The sequence below is a fragment of the Vidua chalybeata genome, chromosome 9 (assembly GCF_026979565.1).
Source record: "Vidua chalybeata isolate OUT-0048 chromosome 9, bVidCha1 merged haplotype, whole genome shotgun sequence".
NCBI classification, from domain to species: domain Eukaryota; kingdom Metazoa; phylum Chordata; class Aves; order Passeriformes; family Viduidae; genus Vidua; species Vidua chalybeata.
The window spans coordinates 22,416,140-22,428,225 of NC_071538.1; the positions used below are offsets into that span (position 1 = coordinate 22,416,140).

The following is a 12,086-nucleotide window of genomic DNA, read 5'->3' on the forward strand; positions in this document are numbered from 1 at the left end:
GCCCTTCTCTCAACAGGCAAGCCCTTGGGGCAGATAAGGATGTATTAAATGACTGAAAGACATGCAATTGTCTCCTAAAAGGTGTCAATTTAGTATTGCTGTAGATGAGAGGCAACTGCTCTATTTCTGTCCTTAGTCTGAAATAATTTCATTGGGATTGCTGAAGGTCCTTCTTTGCTGAATGGGACCTTTGTGTAATGCTAAAAGGAATATTCTGTTTGATGTTCTGTTTCCCGGCCCTTTGTCTTTCCTTCACCCAAGATAACTGCCAGCATGTTCATGAGTTTTTCATTTGAATGAAATTTTGCTCTAGCTGTGGGCAGAATATAGAAAAAAATCAATAGCTATTAAGATACGTGATACTGCAGGATATGGGATCCTACTGGTAGAAAAAGCAAGGACCATTTATTTATTCACATACCCGAGTGCCTGCATTCATAATCTGACCTCACTGTCCAGGTCCTGCTCTTCCTCCAGGTTTTCAGTGGGGCTTTTTGTTGCCAAATGCTGAGCAGAGGATGTTGTGCCCATTGCATTCTGCTGTGTTCTGTGCTAGTTTCTTGTGAAAGAGCCTTCAGGTATTTTCCCAGGGCTCACATTTATTTGTTCAAGAACAAGTTAAGAAAGAAGAGTGACTGGAGGTTTTAAAACCCATTTTCTTTTTATCTAGTGTTCTGTTAAAGCTTTTCTCCTAAGCAGCTTACAGTAATATAAACAACCTGCAGAAAAAAACTTCCTGTCAATCTACTGCTATAAATTCCTACAAGTCCAGGGGCTTCAGGAGCTGTATATTGCACCGAGAGCCCTTGGAGTCAGAGATAACTATCAGATAATTCACTCCTCTAAAAAATACTCCCCTATATTCAGAGTGAGTGGAGAGCAGGAGGAGGGAAGAGAAGATGGGAGGGGGTGTGTGTAGAGGGGCAGGAGTGGGGTACCTGGTGTGTGGGACAAGCATAGAGACCAGAGGGACACACAGGTGCAGCAGCTGAGCAAGTGCTTGCCTCTCCCAGTGCCCCTGGCTGTTGCTTTACCAGGCTCCTCGGCTGCACACCTTCTGGTTCGCATAAAACACACTTTTCTTTCTTCCAGCTTGTGTGGGTGCAGCACAGGATTCAGCCCCTGGGGCTGCTTTAGCACAGAGAGCAGCCATGGCTCTGTGCTGCTTTGGCTTTGGAGGGGCTCAGGAATAACGAGCAAAATCTAATTAAGAAGAGTGAAATACAGTAGGGTAAGTCAGCTGCATTGGAGTGTGAAATGGAGCCATTATAAAACAAAACACTGTACAGCAGCAGCTCAGGAGCTCCACAGCATTACAGGGTGCTGACAGACTTCCCTGGCACCCGAGTGGGAATGCACTGGTGGGAGCTGGTAATGTGTCAGACTGCCACTGCCATGGCACCTCCGCTCCTTCTCCAAGGGGCAGCGGGAGAGGGGGCATGCCAGGCAGCACGTGGCCTGGCCAGGCTGGCACAGGAGGGATGGGAAAGGCTGCTAATGGCTGTGAGAGCTGCTCTGCTCTGCTCTGCTCGCAGGGTGCCACGCTGAGGGCGGGCGTGGGCCACCACTCTGCTCTGGGAGGGATTCAGCAGCTCCATGTGTGCGCAAATTTGCCTCTTTGGTGACAACTTTTTTTTGAAAAAAACTCCAAACAACACCTTCCCACAAACACGCACAATTTTGAGTTGGCAGTATTCTGAGATCAACAAGTAAACCTTTAAAATACAGAAGTTATATTTGTTCTTCATGGTGCTAGAATTTATGAAATTATAGGACTAGCTCTATTATCTGAATTGAACTTTTTAAAAAATGAAAAAAAATTGATCTTGTTGGAAGAACATCTTTTGAAACAGGAAGGAATGGTTTCAGTACCCTTAAAATATTTTTAATAGTAATTGCTTACAGTTGCTTCTCTCTAAAAGATGGAGAAAGGGCATCTTGAATGCATTACAGTAAGTTCAGCCCAAGTCAATCTGCTTTCAAGTATGCTATAAAGGATACCCACAGTAATAGGATTACTACAAAGAGAACTTGTTGTCTTTGTATTTAAAATCTTAAGGTTAATTTGTCTTAGTTCCACCCCTCCAAAAAATTTTGTAACAAATTTCTATTGCCAGTCATTACTTAATGATGTTTCACTGTTAAATGCTCACAAGAAATATCTAACACCTGCTGGGAAAAATTATCCGTAAAGGTTATCTCAGTAAGGCATGGATGTAAAATGTCAAAGGACAACTTCATCTCTTTCTCCTTCATCCCCCACCCTTTCAACAGGCAGGAAAACCAGGGGAACAGTTGCAAAGCTGTCTGACAGGCAGGAACCTGCTTCCCTCCAGCCTCTCTTCTCTCTCAAGAGAGCCTTGGGATGTACTTATTTAAGCTATCAGGGTGTCTAAAGGTAGAAAACTGAAGGCAGGGGAAATTAATAATTTACTGAGGTTTTGCTAGAGAACAGCAGACCACACCACCTGCCACTGTCATCTGAAGGACAACTGAACAATGAGGCCAAGAGGCACAACCTGCCTGTGTGGAGGGGAGCAGCGGCCAGGGACCCTGCTGCCACAGGGGCACAGGAACACAGGTAGCTTACCCCTGGCTTCAGAATAACAACTTGTTGGCTTCAGTCCCCTTTTCTTATGGTTTCAGCACTCTGCAATTCCCTTGGTCTGGAAAAAATGTGGCTAAACACTTCACTTTGTGACCCCCACAAACCTCGCTGTATTTAATGCACAGACTTCTGTCTCAGTGGTATGTAGTAGCGTTTCCAATCCTGCCCCCCAAAACCAAGACACTGCACACCAACTGAAAGATTCAGATTCAAATAGTGATTTTTTTTTTCTTGATACATTTAGATGTTTTGGTTTTTTTTGTGTTTGATAACTGCTAGTATTTGTGAATGCACCTGTTAATGTAGGTGGTAGAACTATGCACGAGATAAAAGCTGCTCACAGAAAAGTTTTTGCAGGATCAGTTTTATGTTATACCCCACATTTCTCCAAAGCAGCAAGAAAGAAAGTCTTTTTGCTTCTGAGATCAACATTCATTCTCCAGAATAGTCTAGGTGTTTGTTATTGATCATCTCTGTTACTAACCATCTGTGGTCTTTTTGTAGGATGGAGAACCAGCAGCAGCAATTATGATCAAACCTGGCTGCAGTCTTTGGCCTTGTGAGCTGGTTTTGCCTGGGGTATAGAAAATCTTCTTCATCATACTTCCACGAAGCCAGCAGTCCAAAGTTTGATGCATTCTGTACTTTGCAGTGCTCTTTTTGAACCATGTCTCTCTTGCACCTTAGATCAGAAACTCCTGAAAGCTGAGTGTGCTCTTTGTCATTCCAACTCAGTGGCTTTGTGCAATTGTAGAGTCCCTTCACACAGTTGATCATTCTGGCACTTTGTTGTGGGTGCTAGCAAAGGCTCACAACTGGCCGTGCAGCTTTGCAGTGCAAACTGATTAAAACAGCAATGTCCTGGAAACCAGAGAATCTGAGAGTCTGATGAAGGTCTGGCATTTGTGACTGCAGAGATTTTTCATTGGTAAATGCAGCCCATGGCAGGAGACACATTGGTCAAGGTCAGAACTTCAACTTTTTTGTCTTCTTTGTTCCTGGTGTTTCTCATATTGGTTTTACCTTTTCTGTTATTTGGGTTTCACATATTTGTTTACTTGGTCTCCTGTAGCCAATGAACAGAACAAGTGTCTGATTATCAGAGGTCTGATCACATTCAGTGGATGAATGTTACAGTCAGTGCTCTCTGCTCTTCCTCCTGAGTATACTGTGCTGTGTATTGATGGAACTGGGTAAAATACCTCTTGTGTATCTCCTGGAATCAGCCCAAGGCAGTTTTGCCAATGCAGTGTCTCTCTGTCAGTAACATCTTTCCTATCTTGATGTTTCTGTGACAAGATATTTTTTTCGCCTACACAGTATCTTGATAATGGGGTTTATTGACTCTATCTGATAGAGTCATTTTGCACCTATACCAAAGAATTTTGAAGAAAGAAAGTCTTTACAACCCCCCAGAAAACCTGTCCAGGTAAAGTTTGATGTGTGACACATGTATGCATGTTCCCATTCATTGTGATTTTAGATAAGTGTGTTCATGATGGGTAACAAAAGCATAGAAATACCTTGGAAGTATGAAGGGACTGTTTCTGTTCCTTAAGGCTTGATAACATGTTGACATCCTTAGTGAAACTACAGAAAGGTCAATATCCTTTGCTGTCTTTTCCAGTGACATGTTTTGGAATATTTTTCTTTTTGTTCACATGCCCTCTGTGTTCTCAGGTGAATACAGTTGTAGCTCTCTCTTATGGACAGCTCTTCTCTGTTTTGTGCTGTGTCATAGAGATACAGATATCTGACAGCTGCAAAACCTGCCTCAGAAAATTCACTGAATCCTGGTGGTGTGACAAGCAAAACCCTTGAAAATCCCCACTGCTTTTGTAACTGCATAACAGGAAACCCCTGATGTTGGGTTCATAAAGGATGGCTTTGCAGGACTATGGGAAAATCCTTACTGTGGTTTTCGAGGTTTAAAAAAAAAATCTCTGCTATTATTTTTGTAACAAAGTTTGCATCTCTTTCCAAGTTCATGACCTTGCCAACATAAATGCACATAAAACTTCATCACTGGCATGATACATTTTTTGTATTTTCTTTCTTAAACAGTCATTTTCCCCTGCATCCTTATCCCTTATGCCAGTCTCCCCTGCTTCTTTTTTTTTTTTTTGCAATATGTGAAAGCATTGGCTCCAGCTGTTCTGTTGTTTGGAAAGACCTCAACACAGCTGGTGATTATAGAGAGGAATGTTGTTTAATGGGCACAAAAGGACCTGATGGCTGCTAGCAGATTCCTGGTCAGTGGGCAGCACTGCTGCCACCCTGCTGGGACAGGCCACGTGCCAGGGTCCTCTCTGGCTGTGCTGCAGGGCACAGCTCTGGCACAGTGGCACCAATGTCTGCTGCCACCCCTCAGCTCTGAGACACGAGCTCTTCCCAGCCTCAGTAAGTCCCTTCACTCTTCTAGTGCATGTGTTTCCCTGGGCTGCCTACAAACCTAACAAGAAAGGCAGATTATTATTCTGGACCCTCTTTTCAGTGTGAGTGTTGAGAAGGCATAAACACAACCTTTCCTGTGCTGGGACCACAGTGAGCACTGTTAACTGTGGTTTCTGACTTGGTACATTGTTTCCCTTTCCTGGATTAATCCCAAAAGTATAAAAAGGTTTCTAATAAGGCTGGTTGTGTTATCAGATGTCTTTGTAATTACAGGAGTGTGAGCTGTGGCATGCACATCTGTATCCCCCCAAATAACTCTACTGCAAAGAAAGTTTCTCATTATATTCTTAAGTAAGAAATCTTTTGCAGCCACTCCCATATTGTTAATATTCATCAGGGAAGGGATAGTCAACAGCAGAATCCACAGAAGGGTTGCATATATGGTCACAGAAGCAGAAGGGTTGTCTCTTAGAGCTGGAGCGCTCTCTGTGTCCCATAAATGTCTCCTGAATCTGTGCATCAAGGCCATCCCTGAAAACTGGGGGTATTAGTAGCATTTCTTGTGCACTAAATGACCTCAAGCACAGATTCTCTGTTGCTCACCCACAGCTTTCAGGTGCTCATTCCCTTTTTTTGCTCTTGATCTGCATGTATTTGTACCTACTGACTTGGAGGGGAAGGGCTTGTGTGTGGATGTGGCTTGCCAAGGAGCCAGCTTTCAGCACGCTCTCACAATGCAAAAGCTCCTCTTTCTGAGTGTTTTCTGCAAGAATAGCTGAGATAATCAAGCCTTCAAAGCAAATGGAGGGGAAAAAAAACAACCCTCAAACCAAACCTCAAAATTTTAGGCAGGGCTATTTCCAATTTCTGTCAGCAACACTTAAGTGAGCTGGAACTTCTCTGAGAGCAGAATATGTAGGTGGAAAAATTTCACCAAAAAAAAAAAAAAGGAAAAGCATATGCACAGCAGGCCTGTGAAACAGCAGTGCTAGAAGACAATTTTTAAAGGTCAGAATTATTATAGGACATTAATTAGCAGACTGATAATGCTCAAATTGCCTTAGCAAATTTAGACACTGTGTAAGGTCACATGCTGCAAGGGCTGCAGCCACCTGAAAAGAATTTGGACACTTTAACAGAAAATATGTCCTGCTCAGAACAGAGCTAGAAGAATATACTGACAAAACAATATGACTTCCCTAAAGTGTTTAGGAGGTGGTAGTGAGAGTAAATAAGCTTTTGCAGAACATAGTGTTAGTGAACCAAATGAGAGCAAATAACTGTGTGCAGTGCAAGAAAGAGAAGGTAGCTAATCCTGGATTTTAACAGTGGTACTTGAGCCTGCTAGCAAAAAGCAAATGTGTCTTTGCAAAGGGGGGGAATTGCAAAACAGATTGAATATATTTACCAGTTCCTGATCCCAAACCATCAGAAGTCTGTAATGCATCAGTGAGGTCTTCATTTGGCCCCTATAGAGCTTGGGTAGGTTACATAGATGTCAGGGACAGTACTTTCCATGCATTTACATTTCTAAGAGAAATGAATAAAAAAAAAAATCTGAAACATATTTCTTTTTTCTTGCTCTTAAATTCAAAGTGGATCACGGCTGGACACGTATTCCTTACAATTCAGGAGTTATTTTACTACTTCTGTTTTGATAATATCATATTGGCTAAAGAAATACTTAGATACTTTTTTAGGGGAGTTATCTGTTGATCTCATAATTTTTTGCATATTTTAACAAGATAGTAGCTGGAGGGGAGTAATAATTAAGTAATTTTAAGTTTTCTTCCTTTTTATGGGTGGCTGAACTGCAGAATTAAAACTGAATTTTGAAGATGGTTATATTTAGGGAATTGGCTTCATTCATTGTACACAGAGTATTTCTGAAACTTGGAGTAGTATTTGGCTTCCATCTCTAGCCTTTCAGCTTGTAAAAGTGCACAATGCAGGGTAGGTGTGTGCAGGTATTTATACTCAACTTACCTATAAATATAAAGGCTTTATAGGCTTTGTGTATCATACATACATATGGAAGACAAGTATGTGTATGAGAGAGATATATATGTGTGTGTGTATGTATATATATGTATATATTCTTAGCATTATTTGCCAAGAAATGGTTCTAGTACTGCAACATTATCTTAAATTACCTGTTAGAGGTAGTTGTGAAAACTATATCTAATTTGTCTTCTCAACTGCATGAAGAAAATTCTAGTTAATGTTTTACTGTGAGTTCTGTGATAGAGTATAAAAAGAGTTGGAAAGAGAACTGTGTCTAATATTTTTCCGTTATGAATTTCCATTGAATTGGCTCAACAGCCCAAGATAAAGTCAGCTAAAGAATTCTTTTTTTTTTTTTTTTCCTTCATTTTTGATGGGGACACATAGATTGAAGTTAGAACTCTCCAAAGATTATCCACGGAGGGCCAGCTTTTAATGAATCTCATTTGTTTTCTTGATTAAGTCTGCTATTACCCCTGTTTAGTCTTGTCACGAGCCCATTAGCCAGAATTTTCATATCATGGTTTAGAAGAAAAATTAGCTTAGAGGAGCAGCAGTCATCATCAGTCAATTTTCAGTGTATTTAATATAGTTTACAATTTATGAATTCAGGAACCTGTAGCCTCATACATATCTATTAAAAAAAAACAACAACAACAACCCAAAAACCTGTTCTTTGTGGTGAAATTCACAAGTCAGTAAGGGCTGCAGTCAAATACCAAGTCATGGTGATAATATTGTGTATCACTAGTGTACACACAGCCACAAGGGCTGTTTGGTGAACCTGCATGTGACAGGCTATGTCAGGTCTATGATTTGTGCAACAGAAGCTTTTTTAGCAAGAATCAACTCTCAAAAGGTTTGGGCTCTTATTTTCAAATGTAAGTATACAGGAGGCTTACTGAGCCTTGTGGTCAGTCACAAAGTACTCAAGAGCTTTGGAAGTGCTTAAAAGCCATGTGATGGGTACAGTGAAAAGTGTACACAGGTGTAGAAGAGTTTTTGAAATTCTTGACTTTCTTGAAAATGTTGTGAGAATAACCCTTTAGGAATTTAAATATCTCCATCCCTTTTCAGATTCTCTAAATGAAAAGAGCAGCATAGGTGAGGATTACTTTTTAAATGACATTTTGTAAATTTCAAGGGATGCCATTTCAGCCTCTCCTTGAAGTGTGAAAACTTGGACAGTGGAATTTGCAGAACTGCCACAGAAGTATTTCAGTGGTGAAAAGAGCCAGAATGAACTGCAGCTGAATCATGGGGTTGTGCTCTGCCATTATTCTGTAATGGGAAACATGACTTGGTCATGTGCATGGAAGCCAACATTGCAAATATTTGGACATAATGCCATTACTTAATATTACCCATTCAATGTCCTCTTTCTCTTTTCTTGTTTTCTTTGTGCCACTCTAAATGACTAGGCTGGCCTGCTGGCATTTCCCTTTTTCTTTCTGCTTTTTATGTTTTCTGTCTCCTTTTCTGTAATGTCTGAAACAGAGTGGGATCTTGATGCTTAGAGCTTAGAGCTCCCACATCGCTTTGCATTGGATGAACAGTGTGAGAAACATCCAGTAATCAAAGTGAAAACAACTCCAATCATATCACTGTTCCACAGGAGCTCCTGAAGATGCCTGGAAGAATTTGCTGCATTTCTGGCCCCAGAGGCTGTTATGGAGAACACCAGTTGGTAATCACAGCTTTTTTTTTCTTTCTTTCTTTTTTACTTTTCTTTTTTTCTTTTTTTCTTTTTTTTTTTATCTTAACCTATGGGAATTACTGAAGGGGAATAATTTCCCATATCCTTACCAGAGTTGGATCAAAACAGAAGGACCCATTTCATCACTAACCACATCCAAATTACTTAATTTCTTGGCTGGATGGCAGAGAAATATCTTTACAAAACTGGTAAATGACCATGACTACCTCTCCAAAAAATTAGCTCCTAAGAATAATTCAGATGCTGTAAGAGAAACGTACTCTCACAAAAAGCAGCTTTTTCAAACCCCTGTAGTCTCCCTGCACAATATTCTCTCCTAGCTGCAAGCCTCTCTTCCTTTAGTAAATGTATTATAACCCTTTCAGTCTGTTCTGCTTTACGTGCTCAACACCATGAATCTCTAACAAGGTTATGGGTGAGTAACAGTTTAAATTACTTTCAAATACAGCTGAAAAGCCTATTATAGATGCAACCTTGAACTTTAATTGTATAAAGACAGCTACTTCCTTAGCATTCACACTAAGTGATAAGAGTTTCTTGCTTGTAAGTCTGCCGGGACTTTCTGGCTGTGTTGGCAGCTATTTATTCTGCCTCTAGACTTTGAAAAAAGAAATGCATACATTTAAACATGGTAACATCACCATATCTATTGAAATTTGTAATGATGAAGGTTGTAACATATTTGAGTTGGAGAAGTCAGTCTGGTTAATTATATGTTATTCTTCCTGCTATTTTACTAGGCTACACAAGAGGTTGCTGAAATCCAGCGTTTGTTTTCAGATATACGTTCATGCTTTTTAAGGGAATGATCATAAAGAGCCAGAGAACCTTTGAAATGATGTTGCTCAAAGATTTCCCAGCATTGGCACAACCTAAGCAAATAAGGATAAGCTCAAAGGATCCATGAAATGTAAACAAAGAATCTCCTTAAGGCTGGCTTATAGTTGGTAATGGAAAAATCTTTTGTGGTCTCATAAGTGCTTTTGTGGTCTCATAGTTTCAAAGCTTTTGGTACTTCTGATTGATAAAATCACCACCAAAACAAAACAAGCAAGACCCAAACAAAACCCACCCAACCCCCTCCCCCGCAAATCATTGTATTGGACTGGAACACCTATGGACTGGAACACCTATGGACTGGAAGCTCTCTTCACAGCAGCAGCACCTCTCCCATGGCCATAGGCATGGACTTGATCTGAAAGTTTGTATTTCATACCTAAGACATTTCCACTTTACAATGAGGGTAGCTGCAGCAGACATCTTGATGAAGGTGGAAATGAGGTTGCTGCTCATGCAGTGCAAACAGCTTACAAACATATCCCACACACTGGTATCAGCTCAGTCCTGCAGCAGCTGTGTAAAACACCAAGTGAAGTTTTATTTGTTATGTTTTTACCAACAATGAGCCATGCTATCTCATGTTTGTTAAGCATAGGTGTAAAAATTTTGTCTTGAATATATTTGATCGAATAATTCACATCTCCTTTAGATTAAAATATACTTATCAAACTAATTCATTAAATCAAGGATAATGGAGTATGAGTATAGCTACAAGATGGAGAGCTCTGTAATCCTTCCACTGCATGCAATGTTCCTTGAGCCTCCAAGACACAAAGCAATGCTCTGAGCCACTGATCCCTCTGTCGGAGCATATTTGCTGTCCTTTAGTTGAAACTTTTAAAGGCATTTTTAGGCTTTAGAGTTTGATACTAACAGTCCATTTTAGCTAAGATATTCTAATTCAGACTCTTAGAACACGAAGAGTAGCACTTGGAAAAAGAAAATTGGATTCAGAGTTGCACTGAAGTTTTGTGATCCCTAGGCAGAGATTTAAGATCTCTGTATTTCCTCTTCATTCAGAAAATGAGACGCAAATTTTAAAAATGAGACACATTTTGGAAGATTATTTTCTAATTTTATAATTCAGCTAATGAAATGCAGCTAAGTGAACACAGCACATGATACTAATTAACAGGAAGATGCATGTCCTCTTTAGGATACTTATCAACAGCATTGGTGAAGAGATGTCAGCAGGAGCATTGTGGTGATAGCATTGGGATATTATGTAATGTTGCATGGACCAATCCTGAGTAATATTGACTTATGCCAACTCCTAAATCAGCTCAGCCCCTTCCTCTTACCCAAAGCCTTCCTTATCTGAAAAACAGATTCATTCCTAGGAAGAATGGAATGAGACAGTCCTCATGGTATGGGCTTTTGACTGATTAAACAGTCATATGTCAAGTCCCTTTATGGTGCCACAGAAGGAAGAAAATAATTATAATTAATATACTACACTGAATAATAAACAGTGTAGCTTTCCTGCTATATAGTCAGCTACTAGAAATGTCTAAAAATGCAAAGAAACATTTTACTTCCTTAAACATTTTTTCTTTTGAGTAATAAACAATTATGCATCTTAGAGGGGGTTAATTTTGTAAGCAGAATATTAATAATTTATGAATGTGTTAAAGGTATTGATCATATAAGGGTAGAAGCATTATGCTTGAGCTCCTGTAATCCATTAAAAAGGGAGTAAATTGCTTCAGTTTCATATTAAAATATGAGGCTAGCAGACTGTAGTTTAAAACATATGTAAAGTTGTTTTCCTGTTTAAACTGCAGTCATCCATCGTCGGTGTGGTGGTAACACACAAGGATTTGCTGGGACTTAGCCACAGACAGTCTGCCCAGAGGCTCTTTTTCCTTCCTCCAGTGCCCATGCCCCCTCCAGCCCTGCCTGCCTGACTGGCCCATGAGCCCACTCCTTGCTCTGGGCACCTTCAGGGTCTGATCTCTGCAGCCACAGCTGCTGGGCTCAGTTTCACCTGTTTGTGGCCTGTCTCTGGACTTGGGACACAACACTTGGAAGTCAACAGGAGTTATGTGAATTCTCCTGAAGAAATGGTGGGGAGATATCAACTGTGGAACTGGATCTACAGCTTGTCTTTTTTGTTTCTTACCTGCCCTACCATTTTTTCATGGTTGAGCACAAATACCATAAACATTGTATTTATGCAAGGTGAGTACTTGCAGCAAAATCCATAAGGTTTCTATGGATGCTATTTGACTGCATCAGGGACTTAGTGTGGCTTTGAATTGTTACCCCATTTTATCATGGCTGCATGAATAGAGCTTTAATCCTCAGGCTCAGGATTGTAGGGTGTTTCTGACAGGAAGGAACGTAGGCATTGAAACCAATGAGTGCAATCCCTCTCCTTCTATTCCTGTTCTAAGGTAGAAGAAAGAATGATATAAACCAGAGGAAATAAATAATTGGTGAATAATTTTATTAATCAAATTCCTTCTGGACCACCAATCTCATTATTTGTTTATCAGCCAGGCTTCTACTAAATCTATTCAC

General features: G+C 40.3%; 1 long non-coding RNA gene across 1 annotated transcript in view; it reads left to right on the forward strand.

The window, feature by feature from the left end:
- The window catches only part of LOC128792353 (uncharacterized), a 55,196-nt gene that overhangs the window by 28,414 nt on the left and 14,696 nt on the right, over window positions 1–12,086 (forward strand). Inside the window, exon 4 of the long non-coding RNA XR_008432377.1 lies at window positions 8,622–8,693. This is a non-coding gene — a long non-coding RNA (uncharacterized LOC128792353). The remainder of the gene's footprint in view (window positions 1–8,621; window positions 8,694–12,086) is intronic.